The sequence below is a fragment of the Mustela putorius genome, unplaced genomic scaffold (assembly GCF_011764305.1).
Source record: "Mustela putorius furo isolate JIRA1106 unplaced genomic scaffold, ASM1176430v1.1 tig00000145_pilon_pilon_pilon, whole genome shotgun sequence".
Classification (NCBI taxonomy): Eukaryota; Metazoa; Chordata; class Mammalia; order Carnivora; family Mustelidae; genus Mustela; species Mustela putorius.
Window position 1 is genome coordinate 34,001,430 of NW_025421294.1, and position 14,872 is coordinate 34,016,301.

General features: G+C 41.8%; 1 long non-coding RNA gene across 1 annotated transcript; it reads left to right on the forward strand.

The window, feature by feature from the left end:
- The first annotated feature begins 877 nt into the window (after positions 1 to 877).
- LOC106006115 lies at positions 878 to 14,594 on the forward strand. The gene is made up of 3 exons (XR_001179995.2): positions 878 to 1,065; positions 1,507 to 1,544; positions 14,383 to 14,594. It is a non-coding gene; the product is annotated as an uncharacterized LOC106006115 (long non-coding RNA).
- Positions 14,595 to 14,872: the final 278 nt, after the last annotated feature.

Sequence of the window (14,872 nt, forward strand, 5' to 3'; positions counted from 1 at the left end):
GACTGTTATCCAAAAACCAAATCCAAATTTCTGCCTCATCTAAAGATCTTTAAAGAAACTTTAGGGCATTGAATCAGTAAAAGGGGAGCATGGTAGTATGTAACACTTACTGATTGCTTGCAGACTCAGTGGTGCTAGCTATAGAAGTCATTATGGTGCTAGAAGTTTTGCAAACAGGTTTGTTTCTGAATCTTTCTAGGAAACAGTGCATGACCTATAGATATAAAAAGAAATGCTTAATCAATCACACAGGGTAAAGGTGCTTGCTAAAACTATTCAATTGGACAGAGGGACCCAAGGCAGTGGCTTCAGAGCTATTGCTTCTTGAGTTCAGGCAAGGGTGATCAGGGCCCTGGTATTCTCAGCATGTCCTACCTAACTTAGAGCCTCCACTCCATGAGCAGCGGCTGTATGAGGGGATTCTCAGCTTCTCAACAGTGTTTGCCTGGGACTTAGCCTCAGCAACAGGTGACTGGAGACAGAATGAGAAACACTGATATCCTGCTCCTCCTTGGAAGGAAACCTCTGGCTTTGAGCTGGGAGGAAGTGTGCCCTGTATTCTTGGCTACAGCAGTCTGGAGAGAATCTCAACACACTGAGCTGGGAGGTGGAAGGGTGGGAGCACTCTTAGTTCAAATATTCTAGAGTCTCATTTTCTTACTGAATTTTTAATAGTTTGTGGGTTTTTTGTGTCTGTTTTTAGCCGTGTTTGTTTTTAGCCGTGTTTTGTTTTTTCTTCATTTACTATTTGTTCTTAGGACTATTTTCAGAGGCTTGAATTTTTTATTTTTATTTTTTTTTTAGATTTTATTTATTTGAGAGAGAGAGAGAGAGAGCGAGTGCACTCAAGCATGTGCCAGAGAAGGGGGAGGGCAGAGGGAGAGGGAGACAAGAAGACTCTGTGATGAGTGCCCAGCCTGACTTGGGGCTCTGGTTCTATCCCAGGACCCTGAGATCACAACCTGAACTGAAATCAAGAGTTGGATGCTCAACTGACTAAGCCACCCCGGAGCTCCGAAATGGTTGTTTTTAAAATAATTTTCACCAGTTTCACTGAGGGCACAGGTCAGTAGAGCTCTTATGCTGTCATGCTATAAATGGATTCTCTAAGAAGGTGAATTATATGGTACGTTAATTATATCTCAATGAAGTTATTTATTTTTTAATCTTATTTTATTTAAAGTCAATTAATATATAGTATATCTTTAGTTTAAGATGTAGAGTTCAGTTATTCATCAGTTGCATGTAACACTCAGTGCTCATCACATAATGTGCTCTCCTTAATGGCCATCACACAGTTACCCCAAACCCCCACACACCTCCTCTCCAGGAACCCTCGGTTTGTTCCTAAGTTAAGAGTCTCTTATGGTTTGTCTCCCTCTCTGATTTTGTCTTATTTTATTTTTCCCTCCCTTCCCCTATGCTCCTCTGTTTTGTTTCTTAAATTCTACATATGAGTGAAACCATATGATAATTGTTTTTCTCTGATTGACTTATTTCACTTAGCATGATACTCTCCAGTTCCATCCATGTCATTGCAAACGGTAAGATTTCATCCTTTTAGATGGCTGAGTAATATTCCATTATATATATATGTGTGTGTGTGTGTATATATATATACACGTGTGTATATATATGTATGTATATGTGTGTAGGTGTACACACACATATACATACATATATAAGATTTTTATTTATTTATTTGATAGATAGAGATCACAAGTAGGCAGAAAGGCAGGCAGAGAGAGAGGAAGGGAAGCAGGCTCCCTGCTGAGCAGAGAGCCTGATGCGGGGCTCGATCCCAGGACCCTGGGATCATGACCTGAGCCGAAGGCAGAGACTTAACCCACTGAGCCACCCAGGTGCCCCTACCACATCTTCTTTATCCCTTCATCTGTTCATTCATCTATTGTGGACATTGCTGCTATAAACATCGGGATGCAGGTGCCCCTTCGGATCACTACATTTATATCCTTTAGGTAAATACCTAGTGTTACAGTTGCTGGGTTGTAGGGTAAAAAGAGAAAGAAGCTGTCACATTGTGTTTTAGGATTGGGGAGTTGTAGTCCCTGGCTTCTGGCCATGGCCACTCCTCCCATTTTTCCTGTACACGGATTTCATTAAATAATAAAAGTCATGGGACACCTGGGTGGCTCAGTTAGTTAAGCGGCTGCCTTCGGCTCAGGTCATGATCCCAGCGTCCTGGGATCGAGTCCCGCATCGGGCTCCTTGCTCAGCAGGGAGCCTGCTTCTCCCTCTGCCTCTGCCTGCCATTCTGTCTGCCTGTGCTTGCTCTCTGATAAATAAATAAAATCTTTAAAAAAAAATAATAAAAGTCATATCTTTTTTAAAAAGATTACAACTCCAGATTATCTACTTATTACAAATTCTTTGTCTCTTTGACACCTACATACAAATTGTCTGTTAACTGTCAGCATTGTGTATGGGTCTCTTGGGATTCGACCTTTAAAAAAAAAAAATTATTTATTTATTTATTTGATAGAGAGAGACACAGCAAGAAAGGAAACACAAGCAAGAGGAGTGGGAAAGGGAGAAACAGGTCTCCTGCTGAGCAGGGAGCCTGATGTGGGGCTACATCCCAGGACCCTGGGATCATGACCTGAGCCGAAGGCAGCCACTTAATGACCGAGCCACCCAGGTGCCCCAGGATTCTACTATCTTAGCTTATCCTTACTTGATAAGGTTCTTACCACATTCCTACAAGGTCCTCTTGTTGATATTCTCTGTGATAATGTAATAACTATTATTGTATTGCTCTACCATGGCCTGTTTCAAGTTAGTCTCTTTCCCATGGGTGAGCATTTGGATTGTTTCTAGTTTTTAGCAAATATACTGTTTGGCTATAATCATCTTTGTTCCAGTCTATTTTTCTCTTTTGAATTCCTCTCCATGAGATGTATTCCCCAATGTGGTATTACTCAAGTTGGGAGTATGATCATTTTTATGATTCTTGACAGCTATAGCCCAATTTCTCATTGGAAAGATTACACTTGTTTATGGTACATTCACAATGAAGAAATATACTTATTTTCTCATAGTCCTGTTACCATTGAGTTTTGTCTGTCTTGTTTTTGCTAATTTAACAAATGTGCTGTGGGACTTTTATTTTGTATTTCTTTAATGCTTCATGATGCTCTACATTTATTCTTTTAAAAAAGATTTGTTATTTATTTTAGAGAGTAAGTGAGAGAGAGAGAGCATGAGCAGGGGGAGGGGCAGAGGGAGAGAGAGAATCACAAACAAACTCCCCACTGAGCACAGAGCCTGATGAGGGAATCCATGTCACAACCCTGAGATCATGACCTGAGCTGAAATCAAGAGTCAGAGGTTCAAATGACTGAGGCACCCAGGTTCCCCCTCGACCTTTGTTCGAGCACTTGTTTATTGCTGACATTTTCTTGTGGGTTAACTGTGTGTTTGACAGTCCCAACTTCCTTTGTAACTGTGTGACTTTGGGCAGGTCATTAGCCACTTTTTCTCACTGTGATTCAGTTTCTCAAACCGTGGATTAGAAATTGAACTAAAACTGTGTTTACTTTGTTTAGTAAAAGCGCTCTTTTTTCCAAACATGATTCTATGTAGATTCCTAATGTTTGAAGAACACTAAAAGTGGTAATTTATTAATATACATTTATAAGTTAAAAATTATAACAGTTATTTCTAAAATAATTTGAACAATGAGGCAGTCCAGATAAAAGCAAAATTTTGCAGCTGGGTATCATAGGTGTCAATTGAAGTCTTTGTATTAGAGCCATCATGTCTTTTACTCCTGTTCTTTTAACTTTCTATTTTCAGATTTAGAGTATATTTTGAGACTTATAGAAAAGTTAACAGAATAGCACAAAGAATTCCCACATAAACTTCATCTGGATTTCCCAAATGTTAAAATTTACTACCTGAGTGCCATCATTCTTTCTACACATGCTTTATAGATAATATTTTTTGAACCACTTGAGGTCAATTTGTAGGCATGATGCCATTTTGCCATTTTACTTCAGTATACATTTTTTTTCTTTTTCTTTCTTTTTTTTTTTTTAAGATTTTATTGGGGTACTTGGGTGGCTCAGTTGGTTAAGTGGCTGTCTTTGGCTCAGGTCATGTTCCCAGGGTCCTGGGATCAAGCCCTGCATTGGGCTCTTTGCTCAGTGGGGAGCCTGCTTCTCCTTCTCTCTGTCTACTGCTCTATTTGTGCTCTCTCTCTCTCACTCTCTGTCAAATAAATAAATAAAAATTTTTATTTATTTATTTGAGAGAGAGTGAGTGTGAGAGAGCAGGAGAGGGGTGGGGGAGGGTCAAAGGGAGAGGGAGAAGCAGACTTCCCACTGAGCAGGGAGCCCGACATGGGTGGGGCTCGATCGCAGGACCCTGGGATCGTGACCTAAGCGAAAGGCAGACACGTAACTGACTGAGCCACCAAGGGGCCCCTCAGTGTACATATCTTAAAAACAAGAACATTTTCATATATAATCACAGTACAATTATCAATGTAAAAAAATCACATCAACACAATGGTGTTATTTAATTTATATACCTTATTCAAATGTCACTAATGATCCCAGTAATTTCTTTCATAAAAGCAAAAGAGAATTCTAGATCATATGTTCCATTCAGTTTTCACATCTCTTTTGTTTCCTTTAATCTGGATGAATTCCCCAGTTTTTGTCTTTCATGCCATCGTCCCTCAGTTTGGGCTTATTTCTGTTTCTCTATGATTAGATTAAAGTTTATGCATTTTGGCAGCAAACCACAGGCATCATATCAGATTGTACATGATATTGCTGTGTCTCCTTACCAGTGATAGTAACGCTGATCACTTGATTAAGGTGGTGCCTGCCAGTTTTTTCTGCTGTAAAGTTACTATTTTTTCCCTTTGTAATTAATAATGATTTTATAAGGAAATTCTTTGAGATTATATATATACCTTGTCAGTTGTCAACCTTGTATTCACTAGTTTTAGTATTAATTGATGACACTTCCTTAATCATTACTCTGTTGCTTGCCAAATGGTGGTTTTCTAATTTCATCATTCTTTCTATATTTATTAATTGACATTCCACCTAATGGAAGGGCTGTCCCTTGTCCCTTATTTATATATTTATAGCAATATAAACTCAAGAATTACTATTTTATTTAATGAGTTACAGTCCATGACTATCATTATTTATTTTGAGTTTTATATTATCCTATATTTGACCCTAAAACCCCCTCCAAATTGGCTCCATATGTTTGACATGTTCTCATTTTTCTTTGAACATATCTTTTTTTTTTTTTTAAGATTTTATTTACTTATTTGTCGGAGAGAGAGAAAGTGTATACGAGCAGGAGGTGGGCAGGCAGACGGAGAAGCAGCCTCCCCAAGGAGTAAGGAGCTGGATGTGGGACTGGATCCCAGGAGCCTGGGATCATGACCTGAGCCAAAGGCAGATGCTTAACTGACTGAACCACCCAAGCATCCCTCTTTGAGAGGGATCACAATCAGGTGATCCAGGCTCCTTTTGTTCTTTTCCTGGTGTCAGCCAGTTTTCTGAGGAATCCTAATTTTGTATAGGAGAGAATGGTTTTAGAAACCAAGATTTGGGCTCTAGGTGTTCTCATTCCTATTGTGGTGTCATTGCTTCTAGGTTCTCTTAGTATATAGACTTAGGATACACACACACACACACACGTGTACACACACACACACACACGTGTGTGTGTGTGTTTTATGCATTTGTATGCAATTTTTTTCTCTTTTTCAGTGTGAATTCCCCCCCACCTCAGTGTGGTTATGTTATTCGGTTGCAATACAATTTGGCTTATTTATTTCTATTTTTATCCCATTCAGAGTTTTCCCTTCATCCTTGTTCATTTTATTTTTTAAGAAAAAAATTTTTTTAAGATTTTATTTATTTATTTGACAGACAGAGATCACAAGTAGGCAGAGAGGCAGGCAGAGAGAGAGGAAGGGGCTGAGCAGAGAGCCCAATGTGGGGCTCAATCCGAGGACCCTGGGATCATAACCTGGGCCAAAGGCAGAGGCTTTAACCCATTGAGCCACCCAGGTGTCCCTATTTTTTAGGAAATGTTAACAAGGTTCTAAAACTAGAACTACAATAAAGGCTTTAACTTATATTGACCTTAAAAAACAAAAGAGCCATTTATTTTACTTGCAAAATGAGTTTATTTTGGGAAAAGCAGAGAAGTTATAATTCAGGATAAGCAAACTATGGTAAATGGTAGGCAAGCCCTAAGAACAGAGGGGAGGGCTTGCTTTTATAGGAGAAAAGAGGAAGCTAGAAGTGGTGTTTTCCTGAGTTCTCATTGGCTAGGCTATATGCTTGGGCAAGGAGAGATTCTGCCTGCTTCTTGCTGGGATATGCAAAGTAAGCTCCTTCCAGTTGAGGAATGTAAGGTATGCTTCTTATGGTGAGTGTTACCTGGTTGAGAGCTCTCCCCTCAGGGCCTCTCAATTTCATTTTAGATGAGGTTTCCTTTATTTTATTTTCACACATTGATGTCTGCCCTCCTCACATTTCTATCCCATTCTGGTGGTTACTCACCCATCATTCTTTCCACTTTGAGTCTGTCGACTCCTAGTAGATAACCAGTTCATAGCTTCTAAGTTGCCCCTTGTGTGTGTGTATACGTGGTTTTGTTTGTTTTGCTGGGACATATTACCTTTGCATAATATTCCATTAATTGGATGTTTCGTTCTCCTATGAATGGACATTTGGTTATTTCCAGTATTTTTATTTTATTTATTAAAAATGTAAAAAAAATTTTGGGGCACCTGGGTGGCTCAGTGGGGCACCTCAGCTTTTGGCTCAGGTCATGATCTCAAGGTCCTGGGATCGAGCTCTGCATCGGACTCTCTGCTCAGTGGGGAGCCTGCTTCCCTCTCTTTCTCTGCCTACTTGTGATCTCTATCTGTCAAATAAATAAATAAAATCTTTAAAAATAAATAAATAAATTAAATTAAAAAAAAAATTTTAAAGTGTGCTCCACACCCAACATGGGGCTTGAACTCATGACCTTGAGATCAAGAGTTGCACACTCTACTGACTGAGCCAGCCAGGTGTCCTTGTCCTTGTTATCAATATTTTTAAATCACCAATGACGGATGCCTGGGTTGCTCAGTGAGTTGTGTCTGCCTTCAGCTCAGGTCATGATCCTGGGGTTATGGGTTGGAGCTCTGCATTGGGCTCTCTGCTCAGTGGGGAGCCTGTTTCTCCCTCTCCCACTCCCCCCTGCTTGTGCTTGCTCTCTTTCTCTCTGTCAAATAAATAAATATAATCTTAAAAAAATCACCAATGAATAATCTTTTAACATTTATTTATTTATTTATTTATTTATTTATTTGAGAGAGAGTGTGGGTGTGTAAGCAAGAGAGAGTGAGAGAGAACAAGCATGGGAAGCTGCAGAGGGAGGAGAAGCAAGGCTGAGTAGGGAGCTGAAAGCAGGGCTCAATCCTAGGACTCTGGAATCATGACCTGAGCCAAAGGCAGATGTCCAACCATCTGAGCCACTCAGACGCCCCCAAGAGTCAGCTGCTTAACTGACTGAGCCACCCAGGTGCCCCAATTATCACAGTGTTAAAATAGGTTGCTTGCAGTCTCAAGCTGTTCTTCAATTAAACCAATATTGAAGCTTTTATTTTATTTTATTTTATTTTTTTAAAGATTTCATTCATTTACTTGACAGAGAGAGATCACAAGTAGGCAGAGAGGCAGGCAGAGAGAGAGGAGGAAGCAGGCTCCCTGCTGAGCAGAGAGCCCGATGTGGGACTCGATCCCGGGACCCCGAGATCATGACCCGAGCCGAAGGCAGCGGCTTAACCCACTGAGCCACCCAGGTGCCCCAATATTGAAGCTTTTAAAAAAGAGGAAATTTTTATTTCAAAATGGAATCAAGAACACTACCTAGTGGTGTATATTCCTTACAGATATAGATTAAAAAGCATCCAAAACCTAGAATAAATGCTGAAAAGAAAAAAAAAACCCAACTACACACAAAAAACCACCCCTAACCCCCTCGAGCCCCCCTCCAAAAACCCTCACACCATGACTAACTTAAGTAATGTAGATATATACCTGAAACTCACCTAGCGTTTGGTTGCTGTGCCATGTGCTGTGGTACTGTTCTTTTCTTACAGTTTTACATGAGTAGACATATATAGCCCTACATTTTTAGAAAAGTAAAAAAGCTTCCTAGTTACTGTGATTGGAGGTGGTTTATAAATAATGCTCTGTCCCCTGCCCAAGATATGAACCAGTTAAGAGATTAGTGTGTTAGCCAAGTGAGCTTGCTTGTACTTCAAGCCTGAATTGGATGGGTTTCCCTCAAAATAGGCACATATAAACAGTCTTGGTTTTTTGTGGGGAGGTGCAGAGGGAAGGGAGAGAGAGAGACTCTTAAGCAGGCTCTACTCTCAGTGAGGAGCCCTATGCAAGTCTCAGTCTCACAACCCTGAGATGATGACCTGAGCCAAAATCAAGAGTAAAGACACTTAACTGATTGAGCCACCCCAACTCCTCAGTCTTTTTTTTTTTTTTTAAAGATTTTATTTATTTATTTGACACACAGAGATCACAAGTAGGCAGAGAGGCAGGCAGAGAGAGAGGAGGAAGCAGGCTCCCCTCTGAGCAGAGAGCCTGATGCGGGACTCGATCCCAGCACCCTGGGATCATGACCTGAGCCGAAGGCAGAGATTTTAACCCACTCTGCCACCCAGGCACCCCCCAACTTCTCAGTCTTGGCTTGTCTTGGAGGAGATGGGTGAGGGGTGATGTGAAGTGCCATCAGAGTTATAGCAGAGAAGAGCAGGGAATGTGTGCTTGTGCTTCACGCAGGTAGGCAGATCTGGGAGATACTGAGGTAAGGGTTGCATGAAAATGTGTAGTTCCTTCTCTGAAGCCTATCAGACATATGAGTTAGCCCTACCCTTGGAGGAATGAGTGAGGAGTGATGAGGGGCCAGGATTATTACACTAGTGCTTCCATGTGGAACACAAGGAGTTGTAAATAAAGGATTTCCCCAATATTAACAAATGGCCCACTTTAAAAATGAGAAATTCTATGCAGAAATGTTTACAGAGAGAGAGATCAGCACAGAAATGTTAGGTATCTTGGATGTAGCAATCACTAAAAGTTCTCTGGTGATTACTTTGTTTGCTTTAAAATATATAATTCATTCATTTTTTTAAAAGATTTTATTTGACAGAGTGAGACACAGTGAGAGAGGGAACACAAGCAAGGGGAGTGGAAGAGGGAGAAGCAGGCTTCCTGCTGAGCAGGGAGCCTAATGTGGGGCTTGATCTCAGGACCTTGGGATCATGACCTGAGCCGAAGGCAGACGCTTATCTGACTGAGATACCCAGGCACTCCTAGTTGATTCATTTTTAATTACACAGTAGTTGTAAAAATAAAATCACGGGGGACGCCTGGGTGGCTCAGTGGGTTCATAAGCAGCTGCCTTCGGCTCAGGTCATGATCCCAGCGTCCTGGGATTGAGTCCCACATCAGGCTCCTTGCTCAGCAGGGAGCCTGCTTCTCCCTCTGCCTCTGCCTGCCATTCTGTCTGCCTGTGCTCGCTTTCTCTTCCCCTCTCTCTCTGATAAATAAATAAAATCTTTAAAAAAAAATAAAATAAAATCAGGACATTAAGAATATAGTAAGGTTCTCTTTGTCTGATCCCCATTTTAGACCTCTAGCTCCCTTTTTAGAAGTATCTTAAATTTTCTGCTTATTATGTATCCATGTGTCCTCCCAGGCCATGAAAATACTTCTACATGTATCTGTCAATTTAAAAAATGTGATATTATTTGTATAAGAGTTTGTGTTCACGTAAGTGGAATCATGCTGAGCATGTCATTCATTCTTTACTATGTGCTAGGCCTTTTTCTTGCATTTTGAGATGTAACCATGATGGCACTTGTAGATTTAGTTCATTTCTTTTAATTTTTCTATATTATCTATTATATGAATATACTATAGTATGTAATATATCATTCCCTTACTGATGGTTCAGATTTATACCAATTAGGATGTTGTTTACTGTAGGTAACAAAACAGGATTGATGTAAATATTAAGGGCATTTATTATTTCACATTACAGAAAGTCCAGAAGTTGTTTTTTACATTTATTTTTTCTTTTTAGATATTTTATTTATTTGAGAGAGAGAGGGAAAGCATGAGCAGGGGGAAGAACAGAGGGACAAGCTGACTCCCTGCTGATAACAGAGCCCAACACAGGGCTCAATCCCAGGACCCTGGGATCTTGACCTAAGCTGAAGTCAGACACATAACTGGCTGAGCCACCCAGGTGTCCCTGAAAATCCAGAAGTTGAATAGTTTCCAGGTCTGTGTGATCAGGGCTCTCATCCTGTTATTTTCTATTTTTTCCTCTTCAAAGCTGTGTGTTAACTATCTGTTGTTATGTAACAAATTACCCCAAATCTTAAATAATAATAATTTTTGTGGGTCAAGAATTTGGGTTTGGCTTAGCCAGGTGTTGCCTTTGACTTAAGATCTCTTATCAGGTTGTAGTTAAACTGTCACTTTGTGGGGGTCATGGTAGTGGTGGATGGTGGTGGTAGAGGTGAAATTCTTTCTAACATATCCATTTCTCCACATGACTGCCTCCTGACATGGCATTGGGAGTTCCACAAAGTGCCCAAATATAGAGGGTGAGAATGCCCAGCAAGGAAATCAGGAAGCTACAGTCTTTTTATAACTTAGTCTTGAAATGCATTCCATCATGTCTGCCTCATTATGTTTTTTAAAAAGTAAGTATAACCCACCCTCAGGAGTGTGAATGCTAGGAGGTGGGATGATTGAGAGCAATTTAGAAGCTGCTTATCGAGGCGCCTGGGTGGCTCAGTGGGTTAAAGCCTCTGTCTTCGGCGCAGGTCATGATTCCAGGCTCCTGGGACTGAGCCCCGAATCAGGTTCTCTGCTCAGTGGGAGCCTGCTTCCCCCTCTCTCTCTGCCTGCTTCTCTGCCCACTTGTGATCTTTCTGTCAAATAAATAAATAAAGTCTTTTTTTTTTTTTTTAAAGATTTTATTTATTTATTTATTTGACAGAGAGAAATCACAAGTAGATGGAGAGGCAGGCAGAGAGAGACAGAGGGAAGCAGGCTCCCTGCTGAGCAGAGAGCCCGATGCGGGACTCGATCCCAGCACCCTGAGATCATGACCTGAGCTGAAGGCAGCGGCTTAACCCACTGAGCCACCCAGGCGCCCCTAAATAAATAAAATCTTTAAAAAAAAAAAATAGAAGCTGCTTATCAATGGCTGGCTACAAGATGGCTGCCAACAACAACTGAATCAGCATTCTCCTCTGAAGTAAGATGCTTCAGAAGGACATTTCTGGCCTTGCACCGAGAGCTTTTTTTTGTTTGTTTGTTTAAATCTCCTGCTTACCAATTCAATTCAGTCAACATGCTTTGAATGTTTGCTTTTGGCCAGGTTCTTTGCTGCTTGCTGGGGTTACATGTATCATGTCTTCAGAAAGCTCACAAGTTGGGGCACCTGGATGGCTCAGTGGGTTAAAGCCTCTGCCTTCAGCTCAGGTCATGATCTCGGGGTCCTGGGATCAAGCCCCACATAGGGCTCTCTGCTCTCTGGGGAGCCTGCTTCCCTTCCTCTTTCTCTGCCTGCCTCTATGCCTACTTGTGATCTCCCTCTCTCTGTCAAATAAATAAATAAATAAATAAAATCTTTAAAAAAAAAAAAGGAAAGCTCACAAGTCTTATAAAATAGATGGATACATATAGCAAACAACTCCAGTATACCATGGGTGACCAAATGTCTCAGTAGCTAGGGAATCAAGCAGGAGAATTGTACTGGGATTGAGACAGCAATGCTGGACTCAGGTCTGCTCAACTGGTGTGTGCATTCTTATTCCAGAGATTAGCGAGAGCAGGGGTTGGCCAGGGCTGCCCTTGGGTATACCATAGCAGGGGCACTCAGGGTGCTCACTTTTCTGATGTCCATCCTGGCAATAACTACCTTGGTTTCATCCCAGGCTGATGATTCCCTATCAGTTGTCTGGTCTTCTGGGCTTCCTAAGGTCACCTGGAGCTGGTAGATGAATTAGGGGAGCCAAAAGCTGCATCTTTTTGGCCAATTTCCTATCTCTATTAGCTTCCTCTATCTTGTCTATGTTATTATGGACCTTGAAGCCCTCTTCCACCAAGGTTGACAGTGGAGTTTGAGGGCTGGTCTCTAACTTTTGTAATTTTCTCCTAGTGTTTGGAGCAGATTAAATAATGAAATGCATGACAAGCAATGCCTTTTCCTCTGCAGTTTCCAGGCTTGTTAGTATAGCAAGCAATCTTCACAGAAGACAACAAGATCTAACTGGGTGACAACTTTGACTGGCACAGTGACAAAGGTGCCCACGCACCTCCTCTCTGCACAGACAGGGACAGGGAGAAGAAGTATCAAGAGATTTTAAAGAGGTTAACAAAACCGGGAGTTTCCAGGTTGAAAGCGGGTAGTAGGCAGAGTGGGGGAAGCTGGAAGAGGAGAAGGAGAAAGAGAGAGAGGGAAAAAAAGAAACCAAGCAAGGGCCAGTGGAGGGAGATACTCTGTCCACTACCCATTGGGGTTATCAGGCCAAGGGAGTCTGTTTTTCGACTCTTTCATCCATTACATGTTTCTATTCAGACAACTTGGAACCAGGGAATGAGAGAAGAAAGAGAGAAAAAAAAAACAAAACGAAGTTTCCTTTGTTGTTTCAGCTTCCAGCTATTAGACTACACTGTGTGAGGGTTATATCTCCATCACTCTTACTAGTCCCTGGTTAGGGACCACGAGCCTCTTCCATCTTTACTGGTTAGTTACCTAGGAGTTAAGCTGTAGCTGTCTGTGGCCATCCCATTAGTAGAGTATAAGAAGGAGGGGTAAGAGCATGGGAGAGAAGAGGGAGGGGTCCCTGGGTGGCTCAGTTGTTAAATATCTGCCTTTGGCTCAGGTCATGATTCCAGGGTCCTGTGTTTCAGCCACACATTGGGCTTCCTGCTTGGCAGGAAGCCTGCTTCTCTCTCTCCCACTGCCCCTGCTTGTGTTCAGTCTCTTGTTGCCTCTCTCTCTCTGTCAAACACATAAATAAAATCTTTTAAAAAAAGAAAAGAAAAGAAAAGAAGAGTGTGGTTAAAGGAGGAGGGAAGGAAATTGGGAAGGAAGGGAAAAGGGAAAAATGTTACCTGAATGAGAGTAGTGGGCACTAACCACCACCCCCCCCACCAGGATGCTGGAGGCTGACTTACCTTGTACAGTGACTGCGAACCAAAGGTTTAGGTGGCTGTTCGTCAGGGACAAAGGGTTTGCATCCAGCTGTCCATCCCCATGGGTCCCAAACACCCTCCTGGAGTCCTGCTGGATGGAGTTGCCAAAAAAGTGTGATACCAACCTCTAAGGAGACTTAGGATGGAGTTGCCAAAAAAGTGTGATACCAACCTAAGGAGACCTCTAATGTGGGAAAGGGTGACATTTAAGCATGTAGAGGTCGGGAATTCTTTTTTTTTTTTTTAAAGATTTTATTTATTTGACAGAGATCACAAGTAGACAGAGAGACAGGCAGAGACAGAGGGGGAAGCAGGCTCCCCGCTGAGCAGAGAGCCCAATGCAGGACTCGATCTCAGGACCCTGAGATCATGACCTGAGCTGAAAGCAGAGGCTTTAACCCATTGAGCCACCCAGGCACCCCAAGGTCGGGAGTTCTTGATGGCTGTGCATTTAAAGGTCATGCTTCTTCATGTCTCACATGTCTAATTAGCATGTGAAATCTCCACCCTTAGTATTATAATGAGGGAAAAATGTTGGGGAAAGGTCAGCATTGATGGCCATCTTGGCACAGACTGGTTTGATCCAGTCCTCACCAGTCTTCATAGTTAAGTCCTTGCTTTCCATAAACATCTTGTTTCCATATTCCTGCAAGATATACTACTTAGGATGCATAGAGTTTTAGCTTTTCTTTCTATGGAGAGCTAAGGTATGTTGGATTTTGCAGTGAGGGTTGAGGGGACCTGAGTTTAGTCACTGCTCTGTCTCTTTTCAAGAGACTCATGAACCTTAGAATTGACTACTCCTACTGTTAGAGAAGTGAGTCAGAGCCTACAATATTTATTAATATCGGACTTTGCAAATAAAATACTACCAGCCCCCATCAAGGATGAGGCAGAAAGGAGGACCCCCTCCACAGGTTAACCTAGATCAGGGTCTTCTTAGAGCTTGTAATTCTTCCCCAGAGAACCCATTGTTGCCTAAATGGAAGGGTTCCTACCAAGACACCCTGGCAACTCCAAATGTAGTCAACCTCAAGGAATCCCTAAGTGGGCACATCTTCCCAGATTAAAATTCTTTCTAAAACATCCACAGGACCATCCAGAAGACCTGAAGTCATCCTACTCCTGTGAGACTGTAGAAGACCTTAAATATATATTCAGAGGGCACCTGGATGGCTCAGTCGGTTAAGTCTCTTTAAAGCTCTTCCTGACCTCTCTTCAGGGAGCTAGCCTGAAGACTCTTTCCTTTGTGCTATCTTCCTTGTGCTATAGCATAAGCCCAAATAAAGCCTTGCTTGGAACTTCTGTTTGACCTCTTGTCAATTTGTATTGTTTAGCCAGCTCAAGGACCCTTTTCAGCATCAGGGTTAGAGGACACAAAGAAAGAAATAGTTGAGTTGGATTTTAGAGGATCAGTTGGAGGTAGGTGACTTGGGAGGATAAGAAAAAGTCATTCCAGAATTAACTGTTACAGAAGGGGTTCCTGGTGGCTCAGTTGGTTAAATGTCTGCCTCCTGTTCAGGTCATGATCCCAGGGTCTTCAGGTTGAGCCTGGCTCTCTTTGGGAAGCCTGCTTCTCCCTC